Here is a 14,946-nt window from a genome sequence, read left to right as displayed (position 1 = left end):
TTCATTATAAATCTAAAATCCGCTTTTTAACAAATTTCTAGTTTGGTATATTAGTTCATATATTTATTATTAGTCAAATATACTGTTTGATATGACACTCTTCGCAAGATAGTTTGTTGTGGTAATACCCTCTGGAATCAAAATTGACTGGAAGTGTCTAAACAATAGGAGGACAGCTTCTAAACACCTTAGCCAAATAACAAAAGTTTAGGCCAATAAGCGACTGGCTTACAAATGGCTCCTGTTGGAGCCCTGTGATTGGCTGAGGGAAATTCCATGGTTTTCAGAGCATTTCCCTGCGAGCATTGAAGGTGTGAAGGTCAGTTTGCGATCTTTTGGTGTTGCTTCCTCGGGATCTCTTTGCTTTGTAAGAATTTCTATTAGTTCCTTATACTTTATTGTAGTCTTATTTTTGTGTTATGGACATCTAATTCAATGTTTTGGGACGATTTTATCTTTTATTTAGGCTATTTGGGCAGTGTTAGTTAGCGGCTTCGGTTGGTAGCCTTTCATGTGTGAATTCATGGAATATTTTAAGGACAGTGGCATTTAAATAAATATCTCCTATATAAACTATAAAACCTTTAACAGAACAAGAGGAGGAGAAATAAGATAGAATAGTGTGCCCGAGTGTACCCTCAAGCAAGAGAACTCTAACCCAAGACAGTGGAAGACCATGAAACAGAGGATATGGCATTACCCAAGATAAGAGAACAATGATTTGATGTTGGAGTGTCCTCCTAGAAGAGCTGCTTTCCAAGAGAAAAGTGGCTACTGAACTGATTCCTTTAGGAGCACGCACACACGTAGGAAAGAACTCGAGGGAGTGCAATCGAGCTGATGAATGAGAGCTCCCGGAGGAGTGCGCATGAACACAGGAGAGCACTCTAGGTTGCACGTACAGGTTAAAGTGCGCTGAAGGAATCTTCTTCTATCCTACCTGTAAAAGTGTGCACGCATATGAGGACTCGTTGGAGCCCAGGTGCATACGAGGGCTCGTGAACAAATTCTCGTAGAAGTGTAAGTGCACAGGAGAGGACTTCAGGGTATGAGAGCTTTTTTTTCCTTTATTTATCTTGTGGAGTTTTCACGTTTCCAATCTATACGTCAACGCCGGTCTTATTACTGTTTAAATCTTCAGTTTTGCTTGATATTTAATTAAAATCATAAGAAAATTATATAAAATATTTCCCAATTCACGTTTAATACAGCTAATCCAGGGACTGGGATGAGAAAATGAAAATTGTCCTCAAAAGTTAGTCAGATTGAATCCCACTCATCCATCTATCGTGAAATGTGGAGATACACAAATACACACACCTACACCAATCCGCTGTGGTCAGCGCACTGATGATATCTGCCCCAGACTCAGACGTGAATAAAGCATTCCCATCTTGGCCCCCAGCCCCCATCGTCAGTGGAAGAATTGCCTAAGGTGGCGGGCAATTACATCACACTGTAGGGGGTGCTAAACATCTCTGGACTAGATCAGGCCACCTTTGGAAACTGGACCTTGCAACATACAACGCCAGAACCCTCTCTAGGGAAGAAAAGCTAACTTAACTGTTACTAGAAGTGCCGAAATGAATAAATTTGGATTTTATAGGATTGAGTGATATCAAAAGAACTGGGAAATCTTCTGTGAGCGCACTTAAGCCTTCTGGTAAGACCATAAATTTGATGGTTTTACATTCGCCAGCATGTTTTGAAAGGTGAAAGAATAACCACCAAGGACATTACTTAACCGGAAGTTTGTATCAGTTGCGGTACAGCTGCTCGCACAGTGGGATGAGATCTGCTGCTTTGAAAAGCAGGATCCTATAAGCCTAGAGGCCCCAATAGGGAAAATAGCCGATTGAGGAAAGGAAACACGGGAAGATAAGATATTATGAGAACAGTAACATTGAAATAAGTATTTCCTATATAAACTATAAAAACGTTAACAAAACAAGAGGAAGAGAAATAAGATAGAATAGTGTACCCAAGTTTACCCTCAAGCAAGAGATTGGTCATATCAGCGTGATAATTGATTGATTGATTTAAAGTTTTCAGGCATCCTGACATCTAAGGTCATTGACGCCGGTAACATTTAATTTATGTATACAAAAAATAAAAAATAAAATAAAATAAGTAAAAGAGAATTCAATTAAAATCATAACAGTTGAATGTCATAAAAGTTAAATATTTTTCAGAAGACCTGCTTCTGAAATAAATCTAAAAATGCCACTTGCATGGTAGGACACATCATTTCCAAGAATTTTCGCAAGGATCAACCTGCCACCCTCACCTCGAGCCTCAAACAAATATCTATTCCTTAAGTTGTTATAATTATCGTGGCCGGAATATCACGTACATTGTATTAATTCGTGTTTGTTTGGATTATCCAAGGCTGAACGCCCAAACACGTATTGGCTCTTTGCAATTTTGCTCGGCATATTACTCGTTCAGTTGCGTAACTTTCTCGCTGTTTATAAGTTGTTTTTTTTTATTCTTTGTTTTGACTGATCACTAAAGCCTTTGGGTGAAGATGATAGCATGTATGCTATGACGTTTTGTTTTTTATTGCCTTATCGAAATGCTTGTATTCACCACTGTCTGTTTATTAGTTTATTTGTATGTTTGTTTGGGATCAACTTACAAACTCAGAATTCGATATCACCATAAAAGAAAGCCAAACACTTGAGAGAGAGAGAGAGAGAGAGAGAGAGAGAGAGAGAGAGAGAGAGAGAGAGATTATAAGATCCGCCCAATTAAAAAGATTCCAAAAATTTGATTTACACAGTATTTAGAATTGATATCTATTATAAAATTATTTGCCCCCTTTGGCTCGTATTATCGAGTTTAATTTTTTTTACTCCATCTCCAGTTTACAGAAGAGAAAGTTTTGAGTTTTGATCTCCCAGGATTCGTGGCTAAATCCCCCCAGGATACTAGGTTAAATCCCCGAGAATTCGTGTTTAAATGCCCAAAGCATTTGGATTCAAATCCCCCAGGATTCGTGGTTAAATCCCCAGATTTCATGGTTAAATCCCCGAGGATTCGGTGTTAAATCCCCGGATTTCATGGTTAAATCTCCAAGTGATTTGGGTTGAATTCCCTAAGAATTCTGACATGAAACCCCCCAATTGTTCGGGATTAAATCCACCGCAGGATAAGTGGTGAAATCCCCTGTAGGATTTGTGGCGAAATACCCCGTAGGATTTGTGGCGAAATACCCCGTAGGATTTGTGGTGAAATCCCCGTAGGATTTGTGGTGAAATCCCCGTAGGATTTGTGGTGAAATACCACGTATGATTTGTGGTTAAATCCTCTGTAGTATTTGTGATTAAATCCTCCTTAGTATTTGTGGTTCAATCCTCCGTTGGATTTGTGGTTAAATCCTACATAGGATTTGTGGTTAAATCCCCCACAGGAATTGTGATTAAATCCCCCAGGATTCCGGGTTAAATACCATAGGTTTCATGGTTAAATGCTCCAAGCCTTTTTCCTTAAATCCTGAGGATTCGTGGTTGAATCCACCACAGGATTTTGGGATCAATCAGCCTGGATTTTGTGGGCAAATTCCCAGGATTTTTGGGTAAATCTCTTACAGGATTCGGGGATTTAATCCCAAGGATTTTGGGGTAAATCTCCCAGGATAATGATGGTAAATCCCCCATGATTTTGCGGTAAATCTCCACAGGATTCGTGGATAAATCCCCCGATAATTTTGTGGAAAATCACCCTGGATTCGGGAGGAGAGTGTGTTGACCTGAGGTAAAGAATGTTTTTGTTTCCGTTAAAAATCTGTTGGTTAATATCGAGTTCCAACGTTAGCGACCAATAGGCGGACTTGAGTCATTAATTACGAGTAACAACAAACAATTGTAACTGGCAAAATTTATTTTAAAGATCCTGTTTTTTTTCATTTTTATATATATATATATATATATATATGTATATATATATATATATATATATATATATAATATATATATATATAATATATATATATATACATATATATAATTAAAGTTAATAAAACTTCAGATTTGCGTTCATTTAAATGTCTTGATTATGAAAATCTCCAGGTGAAGTGTGCTAAAGAATGTCACCTTATTTTTTTCTCTTTAATTTATTACCTCCGCCTATGGAGTTGGAAGGGGGTAATGCTTTACCCAGGACCCATTAAGAGGGTCCTGGGTTGTACCCCTGAGTTGTGTGTGTGTGTGTGTGTGTGTGTGTGTGTGGGAACAGCTCACGTACAACAATTTTAATCGTAGAGTAGTGAAACTTGCAGGGATTAACTTTTATGTAAAAAGCTGGAAATTATTAAACTTTGTAAGGCCAAGATCGAAGGTCAGGGTCAAGCAAAAGGTCCAATTCACATAATCAGCCATAAGTCTGCACATCGTCATCACAGACTTCAAACTCGGTTCATATTTGAGTGTATGAAAATCCACGTCAATTAATACATGTTAAGGTTAAAGGTCAAGGATTCAAAGTTGAGCTAAAGGTAGAAAATTAAGCTGCCGTGGCGTAGGTCTGCTCTCTACTGATTGCCCCCCTAGTTCTCTGTTCACATAAACCTTTTTTAATTCACATATAAGGTCAGCTAACGTCGTCTGTATTTTTATTATTTCGTATATTTCTTCTAATTTCGTTTAGCCTAATTGTTGCTTATTTTGCTAATTCCCTTGTATTTACTCGGAATGGTTAATGTAAGAGTATCATAACAAACAAAGTAAGTTAAATTATTCAACAGAGACGGCATTTACTGTAACAGAAAGGCCGAAGGGCCAGTCTGTACTGGAGCAGTAATTAAAGTCTGCAGGCTGTGACCTTAACTCTGTTAGAATGACCCATTTGTCTATTAAACATTTCCACTCTGTTGATATAAAGGTCCATGTGAATTAATGTGACCAATGACCTTTCAAAGAGCTATATTAATCACCCCGTCATCTCCCCTTTCCTGTGCTCGCACTTGGGGAGAGGTTTGGGCTAGGAAGGGTTTGGGGTGTCTTTTAACTGCCCACTCAGAGTAAGGATGTAAAGCTCTTAGTATTACACAGCGTATTTTCTATATATCCGAATATCTTACTTTTCAAATTTTTGGTTAAATATTTTCGACAATGAGGACTATGTAAATAAACTTAATGCAAACGTAACCATTCAAAATGCAACGCCATATACGGGTGCTCTTAAAATCAGCCATGTTCATGATTACGATTAGACAGCAACAGTTTGGAAACGATAATTTATCGAAAATTGTACGAAGACATCTTAAGAAATATTAAGCCAGTATTTATCCCTCGAGTTCTCGTTACATCTAATGTACATTTGAGACTGTTACGATGCCAGAGAAATCTCAATCAATTATTCAACTGTGGCAGTCCAACAATTGATGATTGACAGTCTATTCATAAATCATAAAAGACGAATACATTTCCACACACATTAAATTAATGAAGTTTTTAGCTGTCAAGTTTATTCTACTGGTGCTATGATTTCCTTTTTAACAAATATTAAATATCTAAATTAACGTATATATTTTAATTAGTTTTCTCTGTTCAAAATGTGAGAGGTAGGGTTAATCTCTCTCTCTCTCTCTCTCTCTCTCTCTCTCTCTCTCTCTCTCTCTCTCTCTCTTTAAATATTAAATATATGAAATAACGTATTATATATTTTAATCATTAATTTTCTCAAAATTTTAAAGGTTAGAGGTATAATTAATCTCTCTCTCTCTCTCTCTCTCTCTCTCTCTCTCTCTCTCTCTCTCTCCTGGACTGTGGTTGTTATATTTTAGTTTTAGAATATAAGCATTTACGCTCTCATTGAAGTGGCAATACCAATTCTTTAATTGGTGCTTCAATCTTTGTTAAAACTTGAAACGAACTATAATCATATGGCACAAGCGGCATTCACTTTTCTTCAAGACCTTAATTTATGATTGGTTCCCATATCTTACGCATTTGCTTTGCTAGTGTTTACGCAGAAAAATTTGCGTATTTTAAACTTACGTAATTCAGATACTGAAATATGAACTTTTGTCACTATTCTCGTGTCGTAGAATAAGGTTATTATTTACGTAAATTTGTAGAGAAATAAGTTATGAAATAAGTATGTGTTGTGTCGCCAGTCTTTTGTTCTTAACCGGTCATAGATACAACCGAACATAAGTACCAATCTCTCTCTCTCTCTCTCTCTCTCTCTCTCTCTCTCTCTCTCTCTCTCTCTCTTATTCAAAGTTGTGTTGACACCTTTTAAAAGATATGTATTTCACCTACAATTAAATTTATTTATAGTTAGAATAAAGAGAATATTTGGAGTAGGGGGTATAAAAGACTAAAGCCATTAGCGAATAATTATTGATGAGAGAGAGAGAGAGAGAGAGAGAGAGAGAGAGAGAGAGAGAGAATGCACTGGACTTGGTTAATAAATGCTAACTTAATACATTAGCTAGATTGCGAGAATTCTATTTTATGAAGAATTTTGGAAATTTCACCATTTCGTCGTTCACCGAGCGTACTTACTGTAGACTCCTCGAAGCATTTGACGAGAGTAGCAGAGATCAATTGAATTACTCTATTTTACAAATAACTAGAACTTTTCGGGTGAATTTTGTCTTGGTGTGATATTAAAGCAATAGAACTTTAGGGCTTTCTAAAGGATAATGGTCCCTTACCCTAACCCCCATCCGGGAGGGTTTATAGTTCCTAACTGCTCACTCCGCATGATAAGTTTGCGGCCACTGTATCGAATTATAGATAGGTACAAAGCTTCTAAGTTTATTCTTATTATTGTAACTAAGATTAATTTACCTGTACATAACTAAATTAATGAAATCCTCCTCTTTTACTTTTATTCCTCAATTCTACCTTGAAATCAGTTGGGATATCATCAGTTTGAGCTTTAACATGTGGTGGTCAGTTTGGACTTGAATTCTTCTTTCATATGCGTTGCCTATACTTAAGTATGAAATCAGATCCCTGCTCTGATTTTGCAACATACCTATGCTTATATCTTGTATTTTAGTCTTGGGTAGTGCCATAGCCTCTGTACTATGGTTTTCTACTGTCTTGGGTCAGAGTTCACTTGCTTGAGGGTATACTCAGGCACACCATTCTATCTTATTTTTCTTCCTTTTGTTTTGTTATAGTTTTCTTAGTTTTTACAGGAAATTTTAATGTTGTTTATGTTCTTAAAATGTTCTAGATTTCCTTGTTTCCTTTCCTCACTGGGCTATTTTCATTGTTTGAGCCCCAGGGCTTATAGCATCCTACTTTTCCAACTAGGGTTGCAGCTTAACAAGTAATAATGATTATAATTATATCGACTGTCCTAATTTTGGGAATGAAGATAAATGTTCTGTAGTATCCTCTTCCTCTTTGCATAGGTCACAAACATCATCATTGTATCTTCCCCTGAAATTTGCTTTCAACTTGAGAGTATCTAGTCTTTCCTTCTTTACAAGGATTGCCTTACCCAGACCCATTTCTCGAACGTAGGCTCAGCATTATAAAACCGCAATTTGCTGGCCGGCACTCCTAGGTAAAAAATCATTTTAGCTTCGAAAATGAATTTGGTTATGCCCAGTCGATTCTTTTTCTATTATTTAAATGCCTAGTTCAAAATTCAAATTCTCTTGACCAAGACAAGCGTTTGCCATGAATACGCAATTCATTCTTGTGTTAACCATATCCCACAGGAATGCTAAACTAGGCTGTTGCTTATGTAACTCTGATACGCTTATTATTGATCAAGCTTTCTGCGTTCTTGTTACTCTGTCTTGTCTTCCTTAATACTCGTGGCATTGGAGCAGTTGAATGTTCAAATATTTTGCCGTGTCTACATTCAATGTTCATTTGACTTGAATGAGGTCAATGATTGTACCCTGTTGTCATGGGACGACTTCAATGAGGTCAATAATTGTACCCTGTTGTCAGGAGACGACTTAAATGAGGTCAATAATTGTACCTTGTTGTCATGGAACGACTTGAATGAGGTCAATAATTGTACCCCGTTGTCAAGGCGAAGCCCAGGAGAGAGAGAGAGAGAGAGAGAGAGAGAGAGAGAGAGAGAGAGTATTAAGAATCCTATTTTCATGGGGAAGGGCCCTAGTTGAACATCCTTGTTACTTCGCGAATCCCTTTTCCTGAACACGCACAGAGCGATGAGTTATTTTTTTCATAACATTTCGTTGTTATATTTAAGTATTCAAAAATCTGGGTTTGGTCCTCTTAACATCTTGATTTGTTCTTTCAGACATTCCTCGACATACCAAGAGAGGCAAGGGACACTGTCATTTTCCTATCAAGCAGGACAATGCCCTAGAGACTGACCATATATATACGATATGCCATATGATCAGCGCCTAAGCCCCCTCTTCACCCAAGCTAGGACCAAGGGCCAGGCAATGGAAGCTAATGACCTAAACCACCCATCCTCAACTCACAAGAACAGTGAGGTTGCAGCGACCAAGTGAACTAACGAGAATGGGCAAATCACCATCCAAGGACGCTACCACCAGGCCACCACAACCCTAATATCAGCAGTCGTTTGGAAGAGACTGTTCAAAATATTTACGGTAAGTATTTTGAAAACTAAAGTTTTAATATAAACATTTGTATTTGAATGTTATCTTTTGCTAGTAAACTGATTAGAGGCGTGGATTTAAGGCTTTAGACTTACTTTAATTTTCGTAAAATCACATGATTTAATTCAATATTTTTCTGTCGGAAATTTTTTGTGGAAATAGTTGGAAGGTCTGTTGCTTGTGAGTGTGGGAAGGGAGGTATTCTTATGCATTCTTAATGTTTGCTCATTATAGATTGAATCTCCGTCAACGAAGTTGGAAGGAGGTTATGTTTGTGGTGGTTTGTGTGTGTGAAACAGCTTCCTGGCCACAATTTCAATCGTAGGGTAATGAAACTCGCAGGTATTATCTGTTATGTAGATAAGCTGAAAATTATTACATTTTGGAAGGTCAGGGTTAAAGGTCAAGGTCACTTTCAAGCAAAATGTCCAATTCACGTAATCAGCCATAAGTTTGGACATCGTTGTCAAGGAAACTTCTAATTTGGTTCATATTTGAGTGTATGAAAATCCACGCCAATTAATACTTGTTAAGGTCAAAGATAAAAAAACCAATAACATGAAGGACTTTCACAAAAATCTTGATGATTTGATGGGATTAAAGAAAAAATATGTCTTGCCTGACAATGTTTGTGCAGAGTGTTTTGCTATATTCTTTAAAGAAAAAATTGATAAAATCTATAGAGGTTTCCCCCAAAATCACTTGGAAGGACAGTCAGCTATGCCAGTGAAGGAGGGAAAGAAGTTAATAAAATTTAAGGAAATAAATATGTGCGACTTGTTAAAGGTTATGAGAGAGATGAAGAATACATATTGTGGAAACGACCCTTTCCCAAACAGTTCAATAAGTGAAGCTCCAAACAAGCAAGTTGTATATAATATTTACCTGAACATAATTAACCTAAGTATATCACAATCCTGTTTTCCTAGCTGTGAAAAAACTGCGTTGATCAAACCAATTTACAAAGGGAAAGGTGATGTAAACGAGCTAAATTCATATAGGCCTATTTCAAATTTATCCTACATGTCAAAGCTTATTGAAAAAGTCATAAGTGAGCAATTATGGGCACATATTGAAGAGTTAGAGGTATTCCCGGAAAATCAATCGGCCTACAGAGCTAATCATTCCACAGAAACTACTTTGTGCTCAATAATGAATGATATGATAGGTCTTCTTGATGGGGGAAAGTGTGGAATTTTAATTATGTTAGATCTTAGTGCTCCTTTTGACACTGTTGTGCACGAGTACTTACTTGACGACTTAAAGTCTATTGGAGTGACTGAGGAAGCACTGAAATTTTTGCGAAGTTACTTAGTGAACAGGAAGACTATTGTAGAAGTTTCTGGAAACCGATCCAATTAGAGAATTCTTACGAAGGGTGTACCACAGGGTAGTGTTCTGGGCCCTATCTTGTTTAACATAAATACTATCGAGCTATCACACATCTTGAAAAAACAAAAAGTGGGTTTTAAACTATATGCAGATGATACTCAGTTTTACCTCTCAATTTCAACAACACAAGATACAGAGAAGAAAATTGATGAGATAATGACTGAAATAAAAACATGGATGCAGAGGAAAAAGCTCAAATTAAATGATAATAAAACAGAATGTATGTTCTTTCGCACAAAGGTGGCTTTGAAGAATTACCAGTTAATTCAAAGTATAAAAATTGGTGATGCTGATGTTAGGATTGTGCCTGTTGTGAAAAATTTGGGTGTACTGGTAGACTGTAATTTGTCAATGAGGGACCAAATTGTGAACACAGTGAAAGTGTGTAACTATCACCTGAGAAACATAGCATTTATTAGAAAATATTTAACAGAGGGCAGTACAAAAATTTTAGTGATGAGTCACGTAATATCAAGGCTTGATTATTGCAATTCTCTGTACTACAAATTGCCCAATACACTACTAAGAAAGCTTCAAAATGTGCAAAACTGGGCGGCTAGACTGATAAAAGGCATTAAACTAAGGGAGAGAATAACTTCTGCCTTGATCGATCTACATTGGTTACCTGTTAAGGCTAGAATTGAATTTAAAATTTGCTTGTTGACTCACAAAGCACTTACAAGTGATAAGCCTAAATATCTTCGTGATTGCTTGGTCCCCTACCCTGAAGCTACCAGCGCCGCTGTAAGAGTTAGACATGCTGATGATCCACATAGACTATCCGAAATTAGTGTGAATCATGCAATAGGAGGAAGAACGTTCAGTTATGCTGCACCGAGACTCTTTAACGACCTTCCACTCGATGTCAAGAATAGCAATAATGTGGCAGCTTTCAAGAAAAACCTGAAGAATCATCTTTATAGAAAATGTTATAATAGTGACCTGAAAACTATTAAGCCTGAATACAAATCTAGCGAAATAACTGATAACGATACAGAGCAAAATATTAACTGGAAAGGAATTATTTTTTCATACACCAAGGCCCGCCTGAACAGACCTTTAGTGTTTGATGGAGGGCGAGAAATAAACCTCTAAAAGTAAAAGTAAAAGTAAAGTAAGGTCAAGGTCGAGAGATAAACTGCCTCTACTGAGTGCCCGTCCAGTTACTGATAATTTCATAATGATTAGGCCCAACCAGGGGATCGAACCTCGGTAATTTAGTTAAATATAATCTATCTATAGTGAAGTGGAATTATTGTCTCTCTCTCTCTCTCTCTCTCTCTCTCTCTCTCTCTCTCTCTCTCTCTCTCTCTCTCTCTCAATATAATTCATGATTCATCCATAGAATCTGATTCATCTGGATTTAATGAATAAATTCAAAACCCGAACTTAATGGAATTATCATCGGCTATATCGAGGCGTCCATAACAAAAAAGGTCTCTTCGCCGACAATTACACAATTTTCCCCATATACTTACTTTTACTTTTAGGGGTTTATTTCTCGCCCTCCATCAGACACTAAAAGTCTGTTTAGGCGGGCCTTGGTGTGTGAAAAATAATTTCTTTCCAGTTAATATTTTGCTCTGTATCGTTATCAGTTATTTCGCTAGCATTTGTATTCAGGCTTAATAGTTTTCAGGTCACTATTATAACACTTTCTAAAAAGATAAGTCTTCAGGTTTTTCTTGAAGGCAGCCACATTTGTGCTATTCTTGACATCGAGTGGAAGGTCGTTAAAGAGTCTCGGTGCAGCATAACTGAACGTTCTTCCTCCTATTGCATGATTCACACTAATTTCGGATAGTCTATGTGGATCATCAGCATGTCTAACTCTTACAGCGGCGCTGGTAGCTTCAGGGTAGGGGACCCAAGCAATCACAAAGATATTTAGGCTTATCACTTGTAAGGGCTTTGTGGGTCAACAAGCAAATCTTAAAATCAATTCTAGCCTTTACAGGTAACCAATGTAGATCGATCAATGCAGGAATTATTCTCTCCCGTAGTTTAATGCCTTTTATCAGTCTAGCCGCCCGGTTTTGCACATTTTGAAGCTTTCTTAGTAGTGTATTGGGCAATTTGTAGTACAGAGAATTGCAATAATCAAGCCTTGATATTACGTGACTCATCACTAAAAATTTTGTACAGCCCTCACGCTTATTTGTACAAACTTGTACCATGTTTTCTTCATTTTCTATATAATTCACCTTTTCTTCATATTATAATTCACATGGATTCAGATTATGAATTCAAAATTTTAATCGTTTTTGGAGTTTGTCGTTGGCGAAAAGGCCGTAACCAAATGGTCTCTTCACCGATAATGTCTCTCTCTCTCTCTCTCTCTCTCTCTCTCTCTCTCTCTCTCTCTCTCTCTCTCTCTCTCTCTCTCTCTCTCTCTCTCTCTCTCTCATATTTTCTTCATTTTCCTTATATTTTACGAGTCATCTGGATTTAATCCATAAATTTAGTATCCTAATCGTTAAATAGAATTGTCGTCGGTGAAAATGCCGTCGATCTACGATCCGTTAGTTTGAAAATCTCGTGACATCCTAACGTGACATATTAATAGATACTGACTTTATTTACGTAACTGAAGCTATAAAGTTCCCTCCTCGTGAATGACGGTTCTACTATGGCTGTCTATCAGTAAATATTAAACGTCTTAAAGGTTAGATTAAGTAGGCTATAGCCCGAACATTGATGGATTGAGTGAAGCAGTATCTTTGCATATCATTAAATATTTCTTTATTTGTTGATTTACGTATTTGTGGATATCTGGCACAAAATAATGACCTCCACCAACGAAGTTGGAAGGTGGTGATATTTAACCCCCTGTTTGTGTGCGTGTGTGTGTGTGTGCGTGTGTGTGTGTGTGCGTGTGTGTGTGTGTGTGTGCGTGTGTGTGTGTTTGTGTGTGTGTTTGTTTGTGAGTGAAGAGCTTCCTGGCCACAATTTTAATCGTAAAAATTCTATAGTTTTGAACGATCTTGATTTGCCTAAATTTTTTTTGTGAAATTTTACCAATATGTGTTTGTGAGTGAACAGCTTTCTGACCACAATTTTAATCTTAAAGTAAAGATTCTATAGTTTTGAACGACCTTTAGAAAGTTTATTTGCCTAAATTTTCTGTGCGAAATTTCACCAATGGGAACTTTTAATTGTATTAAAATAGACAAATATTTTAGGCTTGTGGTGGCCGATGTGGTAACGTCCCTGGCTGGAAAACGCCATTGTGTGGTTTGAGTCCCGCTCAAACTTGATAGTTTCTTTGGTTGCTGCAACCTTACCATCCTTGTGAGCTAAAGATTGGGGGTTTGGTTGAGCCTATAGGTCTATCTACCGAGTTTTCAGCAGCCATTGCCTGGCGTAGGCGCTGATCATGTGTATATATAGTTTTCAGCAGCCATTGCCTGGCGTAGGCGCTGATCATGTGTATATATAATCAGTCTTTAGGGCATTGTCCTGCTTGGTAGGACAATGTCACTGTCCTTTGTATCTCCTATTCTGAGTGGCCTTTAAACCTTTAAACTACCGGTACATTCAATTCCTTTGGTATTTGATATGTGGGAAGTGGAAACATTTATCTTGAATGGGAAAGTACTGTAGTTTCTACGACTTTTCCTTTATTTAGTCATAGAGAAAAAGCCTATAATAGTGTTTAACTCTTGGTATGTCATCTATAATATGTATAGGAGGCTGATGAATTTATTTGAATGGTCAGAGATGCGATTAGTAAATAACTTTACCATCTGGTTGCGTTATTCACTCTACAGAAATCGCGTCTACAGAAAATCCTTATTTTTTATATGATAAATGTTGTTAACTATAATACTTCAAGTTAAAAATAAGGTAACTCGACATTTAAAGAAAATAATTTTACCAATTGAAGTTGTATAATCATAAGACTAATTACCAGCAGTGGTTGCCGTAAGTGTTAATGTCGTCATCATCATCATCATCATCTCCTACGGGTATTGACGCAAAGTACCTCAGTTAGATTTCGCCAGTCATCTCTATCTTGAGCTTTCAAATCAATACTTCTCCAATCGTCCTCTCATACTTCACCCCTCATAGCCATGTAGGTCTGGATCTTCCAATTCTCCTAGTGCCTTGTGGAGCCCAGTTGAAAGTTTGGTGAACTAATTTCCCTTGGGGAGTGCGAGGAGCTTGCCCAAATCATCTCCCTCTACCCCTCATCATGATCTCATCCACATATGGCACTCGAGTAATATCTCTTAGTTTCTTTTCTAATCCAGTCCTGTCATTTAACTCCCAATATACTTGTGAGGGGTTTGTTCTCAAATCTACGAAAACTGTTTGATATTAATTAGAAGCTAATTAATCATCATTTAATTGTATGAAATGCAGTTATATTCATGATCAATATCGCAGCTTTTTTTCACTGCACTGTAATTGTTCAGTGGCCACTTTCCTCTTGGTAAGGGTAGAAGAGATTCGTTAGCTATGGTAAGCAGCTCTTCTACGAGAAGGACACTCAAAAATCAAACCTTTGTTCCCTAGTCTTGGGTAATGCCATAGCTTCTGTACCATGGTCTTCTACTGTCTTGGGTTAGAGTTCTCTTGCTTGAGGGTGCACTTGGGCACACTATTCTATCTTATTTCTCCTACTCTTGTTTTGTTAAAAGTTTTTATAGTTTATATAGGAAATATTTATTTCAATGTTATTGCTCTTCTTGAAATATTTTATTTTTCTTTGTTTCCTTTCCTCACTGAGCTATTTTCCCTGTTGGAGCCCCTGGGCTTATAGCATCCTGCTTTTCCAGCTAGGGTTGTAGCTTAGAAAATAATAATAATAATAATAATAATAATAATAATAATAACAATAACAAAGCTCTGCATCATCTTGATCCCCTTGTCTCGTGGATGTCACTCATTCCTTATACAGGGAGATCTCACTACCACCCAAATGCGGAATGTTGTACTGTAGTTTATCTTTAGCAGCTGTTGAGTCATTTGGACAT

The 14,946-nt window shown here is 37.2% G+C and overlaps 1 long non-coding RNA gene across 1 annotated transcript in view; it reads left to right on the top strand.

Moving 5' to 3' along the window:
- The first annotated feature begins 316 nt into the window (after positions 1 to 316).
- LOC137636943 (uncharacterized) overlaps positions 317 to 14,946 on the top strand; it is a 22,015-nt gene continuing 7,385 nt past the window's right edge. The window contains exons 1-2 of the long non-coding RNA XR_011043310.1: positions 317 to 367; positions 8,245 to 8,566. This is a non-coding gene — a long non-coding RNA (uncharacterized lncRNA). The remainder of the gene's footprint in view (positions 368 to 8,244; positions 8,567 to 14,946) is intronic.

This window comes from Palaemon carinicauda, chromosome 3, assembly GCF_036898095.1.
Source record: "Palaemon carinicauda isolate YSFRI2023 chromosome 3, ASM3689809v2, whole genome shotgun sequence".
In the NCBI taxonomy this organism is placed as follows: domain Eukaryota; kingdom Metazoa; phylum Arthropoda; class Malacostraca; order Decapoda; family Palaemonidae; genus Palaemon; species Palaemon carinicauda.
The sequence above is the reverse complement of the archived record's forward strand: the minus strand, read 5'-3'. Positions and strand labels throughout refer to the sequence as shown.